General features: G+C 37.8%; 1 long non-coding RNA gene across 3 annotated transcripts; it reads left to right on the top strand.

Annotated features, from left to right (window-relative positions):
- The first annotated feature begins 9,524 nt into the window (after window positions 1-9,524).
- Window positions 9,525-14,667, top strand: LOC115928662. 3 transcript variants are annotated; one of them, XR_004066153.1, is made up of 4 exons: window positions 9,525-9,751; window positions 10,983-11,149; window positions 11,825-11,972; window positions 14,468-14,667. It is a non-coding gene; the product is annotated as an uncharacterized LOC115928662 (long non-coding RNA). The 3 variants fall into 3 exon arrangements; XR_004066151.1 differs by lacking the exon at window positions 14,468-14,667 and having other exon boundaries at window positions 9,527-9,751; window positions 11,825-14,351; XR_004066152.1 differs by lacking the exon at window positions 14,468-14,667 and having other exon boundaries at window positions 9,531-9,751; window positions 10,983-11,134; window positions 11,825-14,351.
- The last annotated feature ends 207 nt before the right edge of the window (window positions 14,668-14,874 follow it).

Raw genomic sequence — 14,874 nt, 5'->3', positions numbered from 1 at the left:
GGACCCATGCTTGATAACTGAAAAGCATCATTACAATTAAACTTATTTTTGAAAGTTTGTGAGAAAATAATGGGCCCAGACTTTTCAAGTATTATATCTTTTGGAAATATAAATAAAAGAATGGGGTATGGTCCACGTGAGGATCGAACTTACGACCTTCGCGTTATTAGCACGACGCTCTGCCGATTGAGCTAGCGGACCCATGCTCAATATCTAAACAGCATCATCGCAATTTCATTCATTTTTGTGAGTTTGTAAGAAAATAATGGGCCCAGACTTTTCAAGTATTATAACTTTTCTGCAATAATTCGTTGTTTGTTCCTAGTATTTAGTTATACATACTTCTAGACTGTTGGTGATAAAGGTGGAATAATATTTTTCCCCAATATATGGAATGATTTTTGACAATAAATTAATCATAATACATCTAAATAATTGTACACATTCTCAGTTTTTATTAACTAATAATTTGCGAGTGTTTGTTTTTCCTGACTGCTAAAGCTTGTGCGTGCTACTATGCTGTAATGAGGATTAATGCCACACAAAAGGGCACTAATATAGCTGATCGACACGGTTTTTATTCTGGGGCCTCGAAATAACGAGGCCATTCCTTAGCAATTGAATAATGACTATACGCAGCGGGGGCTAGGGTACGTCGTCGCCCCTATACATACAAAAAAAACCAAAGAAAATGCAATAAATTATCAATAATTCATCGCACCCCCCCCCCCCCTGGTCCCAAACAGGAACATTCCTCTGTAGAGGATTTTTTTAATTTCATGTTAAGGGTCGTAGTCCACAGCTTCTTATTTTATTTAAAAAATGATTAGTGGTCCCATCCATTCATTTTTTTTAAAGATTTAGCCACACTTACCTTAATAGTTGGAAGTTTGTTCAAAATACTTTATTATACAGTGTGCTGAATTTTTTTTTCTTTTCAGTTACTGTTTATCAACCCGACCATTATTTTTTTCCCACATAGATTTGTATTACTTTTCTCCTTCTATTTTCTCACCAAAAAAAAATCCATCTATACCTCTATCTATCTATCTATCTCCCCGTCACTGTCTATGGTTACGGGCTTGCAGGCCTTTCCTTTACTTTCCCATTTCCGTTTAATCTCAGTCCAGGCAATAACTTACCCCTCCTCTTAGAAACGTCACGACCCATCATTTCCTTTCACGATTAAATCTAAAATTCAAACCATTACATCATTAGTCGTATTAAAAATAAAGGCATGTTGGTGTTTCATGAAAAAATGATATGTTGCGTCACATGACTTGCATAAGGTATTCATGTGTGAAATCTGCTTTTAAAATATTGAAAGACAATTATTACTGACAGATGAATGAAGTAATGGTTTGTACTCAGCTTTCACTTCAAATAATTATTTATAACAAAATAAATATATAAAAAGATGAGGATCTGGTCCATGTGGGGATCGAACCCACGACCTTCGCGTTATTAGCACGACGCTCTGCCTGTTGAGCTAACGGACCTATTCCTGGCGATGCAGTGTGCACTTTTGTTCTTTATAGTTTAGCGTCTCTTGGATTCACGCTAGTCTGCAGTCAAAGACTCTAATTTGACACTACCATAGTACCATGAATATCATCAACTTTTAAAGTTTTTAATCGTGAAAAAACAATGGATTTGAGTGGTCAGGGTAGGAACAATAATAGTCCACAAACGTATGGGTGTCTTCTGCAATAGCTAAAATAGTATTCTGCAATAAGAAAATAGTAGGCCTATCTACAGTAGGCCTACTCTTTAAGTTTGCCCATATAATATGATATTAGTTATTACAATATGAAATATAATATGGCTGATTAAATAGATTATAGAACATCAAGAAATATTCATGGAATGTAATGTTTCAATTTACAGAGCTTACCAATATTGCGTGATGTTTTTTCTTAGAGCTATACTTGACCCTGGAATTCGTACAGCAGGGCGCCGGAGGAGGGGGGGGGGGGGGGGGGGGGGGGGGGGTCTACCGCCCAAATGTGTTATGTGATGAAAAAACAGTTTGATAATGAATTCACATTTTATTTAAACATTTTTGTTTCGTTTCCCTTTGGAATCGTTCACTTATTGATCTATAGTTAGAAGGGTGCCTACCTTTTTTTTTCTTGATCAGAAATTAATCTGTCAGGAGCGGCAAAAAGCCCCCTAACTCCTCCTTGAAATTCGCTACTTGAGATTTATCAAACATTCTACATTAGCGTGTCCAGGGTAGGGGGTTTAGGGTCAGAAGCCCCCCTTACATGTAGGCCCCTACCAAAAAAAGGGAATGAGAGAAATTTGAATTCTCCTAGGAGACATACGAATTAAAAAGAAAATTAATAAGCGGAGGGCATACTGTGTTAAATATCATGCTTAGTTGTACGTTACCTGCCACTACCACACAAACTAAGCACACCTTGTTTATTAATATCACAATACAACATTTTAGTATCATGCTATGTTTTTTATGTTACACTTTAATGTAAAACAATATGATTATTTATTAATTTTTCTGCCAAAAATATAGCGCATGTTTTGTAAATCATTGTGTTTTCTGACCAATAAAACTTATCAAGATAAAAAAAAAAGATAATCTATAATAATAATACGCTAAGGCTCCGCGGGGGGCGCGACGTCTCCGCCAGCCTTTGTATTCTATTGTTTTTTAATGAGATCGCCGACCCAAGTTGGTGCGGCTATCTCCTCCCGAACCCTCCCCTCGGGGTCCCGGTGACCGGTGCCGTCGTCCGCGGGAGAGTCTACTCTAGCGAATTGGCTATACTCCGCCCGAGGTCCTCCTCCGTGTCGACGTCCAGGGCGAAAACAGACGCGACATGCATAATGCAGGATATGCGTGACGACAGAGATACCTCATGGATATTCAACATTGCATCCGTAGACACACGACCGATGACCGTCCACTCACATTAAGTTGCGTATTAAATACACGATGGACAGGGTCGGGATTACCCGAGTGAAGCATCTTTCTATAGGATATCCTTTGTAGTAGCTGCACAAGCCACAAAGATACACACGAAGCTTCCCGTCCACGTCCAAACTTAGAGACGTATTTCCATCATTTTTGCCGCGATTTTTATATAGTTTTCGTGAATGGAGGTATGAAATGAAAGCTTATTTTGTGATTATTACGGCAATTTATACTTAATTTTGATTATCATTTTCTAAAGGAAAGTTTTCACAAGAAAACCATTAGACTGACAGTTTAGTCGCAAGCTGCCTTCAGTCTACATACACATACATACATTACACACAGTGCAGTGTGAATCCGAGAAGCTCCAACACCGGGACCGGGCATCGCAGGCGTCCGACGCCTGCGGCGCCGGTGTTCGAGCATTGAGGAGTTACGCTGTAGTGTGAGTGTGAGTTGAGCTGAGCTGAGCTCGAGTCGAAGAGATTTGACACTTTGAAATTGTTATCTGTTGGTTTGCATCATTATTGCCGCGATTTCAGTATAGTTTCGTGAATAGATTTACGAAACCTGAGCTTAGAATCAGTAAATGTAGTCTAGAGTCTATTACTAATGTCTACGTTTTTAAACGACTGTAGACTAGAAGGGTACGTCTGATTTTCTTGTGAAAATTTTACTTTGAAAAATGATTATCGAAATTCATGGTCAGAAATAGGGTCTATTATGTTACAGTTCTTGCATCAAATCGGTGCATGAAAACTTAGTTATTGAACTAGGAAAATGTTATTTTTTTTTAAATAGGCAATTAAGTAGGAAGCCTGAAACATTAGCCTACTAAACAAATCTCAACAAAGTGTAGGCCTATCCTTTAATGAATTAATGAAAAAGTAGCCCAGAAAAAAGAGCCCCCGAAAGTTGAAAAAGTAGCCCCCGGAAATTTCCCAAAAATTTGAAATGGAGCCCCCGAGATGAAAAACTTAATTTTTTGCCTGCGCCCCCCTCTAGAATCCTGCGGATTTCCGCGTGTCCTGAGTTGAGTGTATATATTAATATAGGCGTGGGGTCCACGGGTTTCAAGGGGCCATAAACCCCCAAAAGCTCGGGGGTTACATTCTTCAAAGTTGGGGGGGGGGGGGGGGAGAGATCAGATCGCAGCGAGTTGAGCATATATATAATATAGGCGTGGGGTCCACGGGTTTCAAGGGGCCATAAACCCCCGAAACCCCCGAAAGCTTTAGGCGTTTAATTAGGGTCAGATGAGCATATTTTTAATTCTTTATTTGTGACACTTGCGGATCACTAATTGGTGTGGGGTCAATACGTAGAGTTGCGTAGTGTTGCGTACCAACTACGCTGGGCTACGTTTCTATATGCTGAGGGACGGAAAGGGGTACGCGCAAGATGAACGAAAACAATTCAACATGTTTATTTTTTTTTGCGTACTTTCGGCGTAGAAACTTGAAGCAGAAAGTACGCCTTTTTACGCAACACTACGCTACATGCCTACGCAACAGTACGCTACCCTATGCCAGATCGTCAAAGCAGTAAAAGCTTTCTACACAGTAAGCAACCATAAGCAATCCTGTACGCCAGCCTACGCATAACCTACGCAGGGACTATTTTCCCATTAATACGCAGCCTAATTTCTGCGTAGTCAGTACGCCACACTACGGAACTCTACGTAGTTCCAGTGGCTTAAAGAATAACTACAGGTACAGTTGGATCGTATTTTTTTTTTTATATAAGGCCAAATTAAAAAAAAAAACATGTTTAGCATCTGTTTTTATGAAAAATGGGAAGGAGGAGGCCCTTTTTTTTTTTTTTTCTTTCAAAATTGCCGCTCCGTACATTTTCACTGACATTCTGGCTATTTTTCAAGATGGCGGCCGACAATTTTTTTTTTTTCTTTTTTAAAATCAGAAATACATTTTAGCAGTGCTTTTCATGTTTTTTTTCTTTCAAAAAAAAATAAAAAATAAAAAAATAAAAAATAAATAAATAAAAATAAAAATAGGAGGCGGCCCCCTTTTCTTTCAAAAAAAAATAAAAAATTAAAAAAAAAAATAAAAATAGGAGGCGGCCCCCTTTTCTTTCAAAAATAAAAAAAATAAAAAAAATAAAAAAATAAACAATTACAAAATAATATAAAAAAATATTTAAAAAAATTAAAAAAAAAAAAAAAATAGGAGGCGGCCCCCAAAAAGGAAGCAGGCGGGGATCTGTTTTTTTTTCTTTCAAAAAAAAAAAAAAAAAAAAAAAATCAAAAAAATTTCAACAGAATTTCAACAAAAAAAAAAAATAGGAGGCGGCCCCCGAAAAGGAAGCTGGCGGGGACGCTAAACATGTTTATTTTTTTAATGGCCTGAATGGCAAATAAAGTTCTTGGTGGTTTTAATTTAGGCAGTCTCTATATATCTATTTACACCCCCGCCCCCCTCTAGAATCCCGCGGATTTCCGCGGGTCCTGCTAGTCTATAATAATAATACGCTAAGGCTCCGCGGGGGGCGCGACGTCTCGGCGAGCCTTTGTATTCTATTGTTTTTTAATGAGATCGCCGACCGAAGTTGGTGCAGCTATCTCCTCCTGAACCCTCCCCTCGGGGTACCGGTGACCGGTGCCATCGTCCGCGGGAGAGTCTACTCTAGCGAATTGGCTATACTCCGCCCGAGGTCCTCCTCCGTGTCGACGTCCAGGGCGAAAACAGACGCGACATGCATAATGCAGGATATGCGTGACGACAGAGATACCTCATGGATATTCAACATGACATCCGTAGACGCACGACCGATGACTATCCACTCACATTAAGTTGCGTATTAAATGCTCTATGCAAAGGGCGGGATTACCGAGAGTAAAGCATCTTTCTATAGGATGTGCTTTGTTGTAGCTAGGATGTGCTTTGCATGGATTTGCATGTAGTAGCTGCACAAGAGATACACGGGGCTTCCCGTCGACGTCCAAACTTAGAGACCTATTTCCATCATGATTGCCGCGATTTTTCGTTTTCGTGAATGGAGGTATGAAATCAAAGCTTATTTTGTGATTATTACGGCCATGTGTACTCAATTTTGATTATCATTTTCTAAAGGGAAAGTTTTGACAAGAAAACCATTGGACTGACAATTCAGTCGCAAGCTAACTTCAGTCACCACACATCACAGTGCAGTAACTCGAGGAATCTCCAACACCGGCACCGGGCACCGCAGGCGTCCGAGGCCTGCGGCGCCTGTGTTTGAGCTTCGTGGAGTTACGCTGGAGTGTTATGTGTGTGAGTAGAGCTGAGCTGAGCTCGAGTCGAAGAGATTTGACACTTTGAAATTGTTATCTGTTGGTTTGCATCATTATTGCCGCGATTTCAATATAGTTTCGTGAATAGATTTACGAAACCTGAGCTTAGAATTAGTAAAAGTATTACTAATGTCTACGTTTTTAAACGACTGTCTGATTTTCTTGTGAAAATTTTACTTTGAAAAATAATTATCGAAATTTATGGTCAGAAATAATCACAATCTAGGGTCTATTATGTTACAGTTCTTGCATCAAATCAATGCATGAAAACTTAGTTATTGAACTAGAAAAATGTTTTTTTTTAAAATAGGCAATTATGAAGAAGGAAACCTGAAACCCTGAGTTGAGTGTATATTTGTTTCAAGGGGCCATAAACCCCCAAAAGCTCGGGGGTTACGTTCTTCAAAGTTGGGGGGGGGGGGGGGAGAGATCAGATCGCAGCGAGTTGAGTGTATATACAATATAGGCGTGGGGTCCACGGGTTTCAAGGGGCCATAAACCCCCGAAAGCTCGGGGGTTTTAGGCGTTTAATTAGGGTCAGATGAGCATATTTTTAATACTTTATTTGTGACACTTGCGGGTCACTAATTGGCGTGGGGTCAATACGTAGAGTTGCGTAGTGTTGCTACCAACTACGCTGGCCTACGTTACTATATGCTGAGGGACAGAAAGGGGTACGCAAGATGAACGAAAACAAGTCAACATGTTTAATTTTTTTCGCGTACTTTCAGCGTAGAAACTTGACGCAGAAAGTACGCCTTTTTACGCAACACTATGCTACCCTACGCCAGATCGTCAAAGCAGTAAAAGCTTTCCACACAGTAAGCAACCATATAAGCAAACCTGTACGCCAGCCTACGCATAACCTACGCAGGGACTATTTTCCCATTAATACGCAGCCTAATTTCTGCGTAGTCGGTACGCCACACTACGGAACTCTACGCAGTTCCAGTGGCTTAAAGAATAACTACCGGTACAGTTGGATCGTTTTTTTTTATTTTTTTATATAAGGCCAAATTTTAAAAAAAACATGTTTAGCGTCCTGTTTTTTCTGAAAAATGGGAAGGAGGATCGAGGCCCTTTTTTTTTTTTTTTTTTTTTTTTTCTTTCAAATGGCTGCTCCGTACATTTTCCCTGACATTCAGGCTATTTTTCAAGATGGCAGCCGACAATTTTTTTCTTTTCTTTTTTAAGATCAGAAATACATTTTAGCAGTGCTTTTCATGTTTTTTTTTCTTTAAAAAAAAAAAAAATAAAAAAAAATAAAAAAAAAAATTCAAAAAAAAAATAAAAAATAGGAGAGGCGGCCCCCAGAAAGGAAGCGGGTGGGGACGCTGTTTTTTTTCTATACAAAAATTTTAAAAAATAAAAAAAATTCAAAAAAATTTCAACACAAAAAAAAATAGGAGGCGGCCCCCAAAAAGGAAACGGGCGGGGAAGCTGTTTAAAAAAAAAAAAAATATAGGAGGTGGCCTCCAAAAAGGAAGCGGGCGGGGACGCTAAACATGTATATTTTTTTAATGGCCTGAATGGCAAATAAAGTTCTTGGTGGTTTTAATTTAGACAGTCTCTATATATCTATTTACACCCCCCGCCCCCCTCTAGAATCCCGCGGATTTCCGCGGGTCTTGCTAGTCTATAATAGTAATACGCTAAGGCTCCGCGGGGGGGCATGACGTCTCCGCCGGCCTTTGTATTCTATTGTTTTTTAATGAGATCGCCGACCCAAGTTGGTGCAGCTATCTCCTCCTGAACCCTCCCCTCGGGGTACCGGTGACCGGTGCCGTCGTCCGCGGGAGAGTCTACTCTAGCGAATTGGCTATACTCCGCCCGAGGTCCTCCTCCGTGTCGACGTCCAGGGCGAAAACAGACGCGACATGCATAATGCAGGATATGCGTGACGACAGAGATACCTCATGGATATTCAACATGACATCCGTAGACACACGACCGATGACTATCCACTCACATTAAGTTGCGTATTAAATGCTCTATGCAAAGCCCTGATAGCAGACTGACGTCTTAAAGACGTCATAAATTGGTCGTAAAGTGGTAAACACGTCGTACGTCGTATGGACGACGTAATTACGACGTCATTATGACGTCTTTATAAGACTATTTTTTCCAAGATAATTTTTGTCGTATTAACGACGTCATAAAGACGTCATTTTGACGTCTTTAAAAGACTATTTTTTCCAAGCTAATTTTTGTCATATTGACGACGTGACAATGACGTCATTATGACGTCTTTAAAAGACTATTTTTTCCAAGATAATTTTTGTCGTATTAACGACGTCATAAAGACGTCATTTTCTCGTCTTTAAAAGACTTTTTTTTCCAAGCTTATTTTTGTCGTATTGACGACGTGATAATGACGTAATTATGACGTCTTTAAAAGACTATTTTTTTCAATGTAATGTTGTCGTATTGACGACGTGATAACGACGTCATTATGACGTCTTTAAAATACTATTTTTTCCAAGCTAATTTTTGTCGTATCGACGACGTCATTATGACGTCTTTAAAAGACTAATTTTTTCAATGTAATGTCGTCGTATTGACGACGTGATAACGACGTCATTATGACGTCTTTAAAATACTATTTTTTCCAAGCTAATTTTTGTCGTATCGACGACGTCATTATGACGTCTTTAAAAGACTATTTTTTCCAATGTAATGTTGTCGTATTGACGACGTGATAACGACGTCATTATGACGTTTCTAAAATACTAATTTTTCCAAGCTAATTTTTGTCGTATCGACGACGTCATTATGACGTCTTTAAAAGACTATTTTGTTTCCAATGTAATGTTGTCGTATTGACGACGTGATAACGACGTCATCATGACGTATTTAAAATACTATTTTTTCCAAGCTATTTGTTGTCGTATTGACGACGTCATTACGACGTCATTATGACTTCTTTTAAAGACTATTTATTCCAAGATAATTGTTGTCGTATCGACGACGTCATTACGACGTCTTTAAAAGACTATTTTTTCCAATATATTTTTTGTCGTATTGACAATGTCATTACGACGTCATTATGACCTCTTTTAAAGACTATTTTTCCAAGATATTTTATTGTCGTAAGGACGACGTTATAACGACGTCATTGTGACGTCTCTAATAACTTTTTTTTTTCAAGATAATAATTGGGTTAAGACTACAACATCTAATATGAGCATAAGTCAAAGTAAATAGGGCAATTATCAGAATTAAAAATAGGGAACAACCCCCCCCCCCCCTCAAATGTCATTAGTCATTAATAGTGGACCAATTTCACACCAAAGTCTGCAATATCGATCAAGACTATACATGCTCGCATCTAGTTTGCTATTTCAAACGGGAATGTGTACGTACGTGTGTGTACAGGTACATTCAGCACTCAAGGCAATGCGTAGGACTACAATGCATTGCATTGCACGATGTGTATGTAATGTATTTGAATTCAGAGTGAAAAAGCCGTTGCAAGAAGTATCCTCCTCCTGAATACTCCAGTTTTCTCCTGCAAATTTACAGTATGGGTAAGTCCTAGAATTACCTAATTTATTTACGAAAAGTACATAAATCTATAGTTACTGTTTTTTATTCTGAAAAGTTGATATGTAGACTCTTTGTTACTGTAATGCATGATCTTATGTCAGTGATAGTGAGCTCGGACTTTCAACTTTTGCTGACTAGATTCGAAATGTATGATCCCATATATGTATTTTTATGTAGGGTTTTGATTGATGGGATGCATGGCATGGGGCATCATTTAAAGCAAAAAAGTTTACTCATTTGCCTACACATGGGCTGCATGGCTTTAAAGGGAAATCTAACTCGAATATAGTATTATACAACTGCTCTAAAACTGAAAGAAAGCAGAAAAATAAGAGAAGCAAACTGATGAAAGTTTTGGCACTAGGTAGGTCTAGATCTACTGCTAAGTCACACTAAGATGGATAATACATGCAGTCACTCCTTTATTCCAAGCAATACTGTAGATCTACTACTAGTTCAGAATCATATCCAGACTTTTTGACCAGTGACCCATGGCGTGGCCGGTGAGAGTCCTAAAAATCTTAAACATAGGTCTAGATCGGCCTACCCCAAATCAAGCAAATATTCATGAAATGTTCAAATAATGCCAGTCATGATTTAAAAGTCGTTATGTTTCTAACCTGTTTCTGGTCAATTTTTCTTATTTTGGGGGGAGTATTTTTCGGGAAAAACGTTGATTGTAGAATACACTTTCTGACAGGTTGCACGGCAAACCGCTGCACAATACAAGTGCATACAGATGGAGGGTTGCGGGGGCACGTAAGTCTGCGTGAAGTGATCTACCTCCTCATTGTACGGTAGATAACTTCACACAGGCGTGCACCCGCCCGCAACCACCATCGGTATGCACTTGTAATGTGCAGCGGTTTACAGTGAAACCTGTGAGAAAGTGTACTATAGTACCGGCCCAGGCCCAGATGTTTGAAAATTGAACATTGCGTGTCGATACGTAGAGGAATAAAGCAGTGACTTGTGTCACAAACATGTAACCTTAAACAATTTGTTTCTACAGTCTTTAGACAGCAAATTTAGCTTATAGGCTACCGTATACAGAAATCTTATCTGGAAATAGTCGGTTAGACCTGTAAATGGTAACCAAAATTCTTTCCCCACAGGCTGTTCAAAGAAGCTTGTAGTATTTGTGTTGCACATGCATACATTATCAACCTTTCATTTTGTTTTAACTTTATTCATTTTCTCATTTATTTGTAGGCATCTTTTTTTAACATCTTTCGTCAAAGAAGTGGATTCAAAGCACATTGTGGCCTCAGTATATTGATGTGAAACCATGCAGAAAATGCTACTTTCTCTCAACCTTGTGGATGTTCCCTACTTCCCTAAGGATCAGCAGCCTCTTGAAACAGGTGAAGCCATTATCGGTAAATGTGTACATGTACTTGTATTATTTCTGTACATTTATTTGTCATATTGTGCATGATCACTGAGACACTGACGAATTAGACACTACATAATGGTTCATTTCATTTGAAAGGCTTATTTCAGTTATTTGTCCTAAGTTTCAAATATATTTATAATTCAATTAATTTTAGATCACTAAAACCTGCAGGTATGTTGCAATAACCGACAATATTATGTGAGTTTCAAACAGTGTTTTTTTACCCTTCAGCATAGGTCAAGGAGCTTTCATTCTACCCTCATCAGCAAACTACAGGAATGCCAGTTTTCAGGCAATAGCCTGAATTCAGGCCCTGAGGAGTTATTTTCATACCATAGTTTAGGTTTTTTGTGTACAAGCTAGCTCATTCTAGGTGATTTTTCAGGTCCTCTGATCAATTCTAACTGGCATCCCTGAAACTAGAATTGTATTGATAATTAACCAAACAAAATCCTGAATCACGTTTTGCATTGCCCACAAATGTTTAAAACCCAAAGGTGTGTTGACTTTATGTTTGTGAGCAATAAGAAATTATTTCTGATAAATCTTACCAAGCAGTACTTTTCTGACAGAATTAATTATTTACGTTCCAGTTTTAAAATATATGAAAGTTTTTCTTAAATTGTATTCCTTTCTTTTTGCTTTATTCATGCATTAGAATTCCTTGCGTCTATGTTCCTTGGATCTGAAAACAGTGCATAATGCAGGAGATTCCACCCAAAAGCTAACCCACAAGTCCAAGCTGAAGTGGAATATTTCGCAAAATTTGATCTACACTCACCCGATAGCTTTACTGCTAGAGAAAGGTTATTTTTTCACTTCATTATACTTTATAGAGAGAGATTGGGGGAGGGGGAGGGGGAGGGGGAGGGGTGAGGTGTAGCCACAAACCTGAATGGATAAGCTGTAGAACTGAAATTTCCAGTCATGTTACTTGCAATTTTAATGAATTACAGGATTTACGAACTGACATAATAACGATTTGGGTAAAAGTCTAAAAGATTCCAGTATTTTGAGGATATTTGTAATTACTATTCATAAAGTTGACCTGTTTCATAATGTCTCATGCTCACCCCCCTCCCCCCACCCCATCCACTTCATATCAGTTCTTAAAACATGTTGCAAATTATATATACATTGTAAGTTGGTAATAGAGAAAAATTGAGTGAGGTAAATGCAATACAAATCGAATCCATTATTAAGCAATTAAGACTTGTTCAGGTACGGCACGTGAACCTCCAACAAATTTAAAAAATGATGCAGTTTGGTTTTATGTGTAAAGTGAATGGCAACAAAGGACCTACCGGTGCGTGTCTTTGTATGTTTTGGACTGCGCAAATTCAGTGAGCTCTTTTTAATAATATACACTATGTAAAGCGTATTGAACTCTATGTCAGCATTTAAAAAACTCTGCGATTTTGACTGTTTTGCAGCATCATATCTGAGCAAGCCTTAACGGGACGTGGTAAAATTGTTCAGATGAGAGACAATTGTGCTAAGGTATGACTTCAATGCTATATGTACACTTAAAGATAATCTGAAAGTTTGAGTGAAAAAAGACCATTATTGATGATAAAAATTGGGAACAACTGATCTGATCGATTCCTTAATTCTTCCAACTATATTATTATAATTTAATTTAATTTTAGGTGAATGTAAATCATCACAAAGAAAAGAATTGGCTCTAATACCTTAGATTTTTAAAGGCCTGTTTTATATCTTATTTTCATGGAAAAACGGTTGGGGGAAAATTCAAAAATTTATTGGGAGAATGAAGTGTTAAAGAGTGACACACAGTGGCGCCTTCAAAGAAAACCATAAATATCTTTGTGGTTTGAGAATTTTTTGGTAGTTAAAAGTATAAAATTCTTGGATTGTATCTGTGATTTTTAGAGCACTATATGGCTTACCTTTATTGAATTCGCTTTTAAAATTTAAGTTAAATTAATATTTTGTGAAACTCCCCCCAGGAGTTTCAAACGTGCCAAATGAATGTTGTGACATTAGCAATAGAATGTATCTCTTTGTGCTAAACTTGTTCAGCATGTTTGCTATTTTATCTTAAACTTGGAAATATCTTCTGAATAATTATTGCACAGTCACCTTGGAATTGCCCAACAAAGCCACTCGTACTGGCGGGAATGTTATCTGATAGAAATTGTATTTTTATACTTGAACTTCAGCTTCTGTATTTGCAACAATTTTTTTTTGGATGATATTTATAAAATATGAATGTTGCCACTAATGCCTTTTCTTGTATTTAAGTCATGTGCCAGTAAGAAGCAGGTTTCTAGCACAGAAAATAGGTACAGTTGAGCTGATATCTGCACAGTTTTCCAATATGCTGTATCGCCAAATGTGAACATCGTGGTTTCAACGGGCAAGCAACCATCATCAGAAAACTCTGCAGGTATCAGTGAAGCTGTCCCTGTTCCCCTTGCTGCCAACTTGTTCCTTTTGAGTGTAAGAAATAACTTAGCTAAGCCATGTGTTTATCATTTGTGCCATTTTTCTCTTGTGTGTGATTTAGATTGTATAGTTTTATACTTTATACTGAATTATTGCCATAAACTTAGATATTCCCCTTGTATGTAACAAGTATTGATCTTTCATGCTCAGGAATTGTTTCCAACAACCTTTTGTTTTATGTTATAGTCTTTATCTGCATTAAAGTATTGGGGTTGTGAGGAGCAGTGTTGCAGCATGGAGAAGAAATAGAGCTGCACTGATGAATGCCCAGCTTTCCACTATGCTGTTTTGCTGAATATGAGGAACTTCCCCAGTCTGATGTTTTCTTGTCTACTAAACAACTGCGGGTATCAGTGTAGCTTTACCTAGTCTCTATGCTGCTAACCTGCTTCTCACAACCGCAAGACTTATAAGTTAAGCCAATATATATCATAGTTTCTTGTAACTGAATTAAATTTGAAATGAAATAGCACAATTTATAACGAAACAAATATCTTTGTGATGGCCTGTTAACTTTCTTAAAATCAATTATGAGACTGACAGAAATACACTAGGTATTTATACAGCATGTTTTGGAAGAAGTTTCAGGATTGTGATGGAAAGATTTTGTATTTATAGAAGACAAGTTAGATAGAAGAAGGTATAAACATAAGTATTCTATATTTTTATTATCCATTTTCATACCATATAAATGAACATTAAAAATATGAAAATTACTTTCTGTCTGGCATGTGTATATATTATGTGATGCAATATCTGTTGCTCTATTTTTACTGTGTGAATGTTCAGAATGTATTCATGAAGTGACTTTTACACTTTCTTCCTTCATCAGGTGGTCATATAGATGTCATTTAGAGGACACAAAAGACGTAAAGATCATGTAAGGATAAAAGGTACATCGAAATGACCAGTAAGACGTAAATATCACGTCAAAATTTGATGTCCATACAACGTATACACGACGTCTGTAGGACGTCTTTCTTGGGTAAAAGTTGACGTCTTAAAGACGTCTTTCTTGGACCAATAAGACCAGAAAAAAATATGACGTCCATACGACGTCTTTCTTGGACCAATAAGACCAGAAAAAAATATGACGTCCATACGACGTCTTCCATGGTACAAGTTGACGTCTTAACGATGTCTTTCTTTGACTAATAAGACGTTAAAATCACGACAAAATATGACGTCCATACGATGTCTTTCTGTAGTACAAGTTGACGTCTTAAAGACGTCTTTCTT

Source organism: Strongylocentrotus purpuratus, unplaced genomic scaffold (assembly GCF_000002235.5).
Source record: "Strongylocentrotus purpuratus isolate Spur 01 unplaced genomic scaffold, Spur_5.0 spur5_scaffold_3, whole genome shotgun sequence".
NCBI classification, from domain to species: domain Eukaryota; kingdom Metazoa; phylum Echinodermata; class Echinoidea; order Camarodonta; family Strongylocentrotidae; genus Strongylocentrotus; species Strongylocentrotus purpuratus.
Note: the sequence above shows the minus strand (reverse complement) of the source record. Positions and strands in the feature narration are given on the sequence as shown.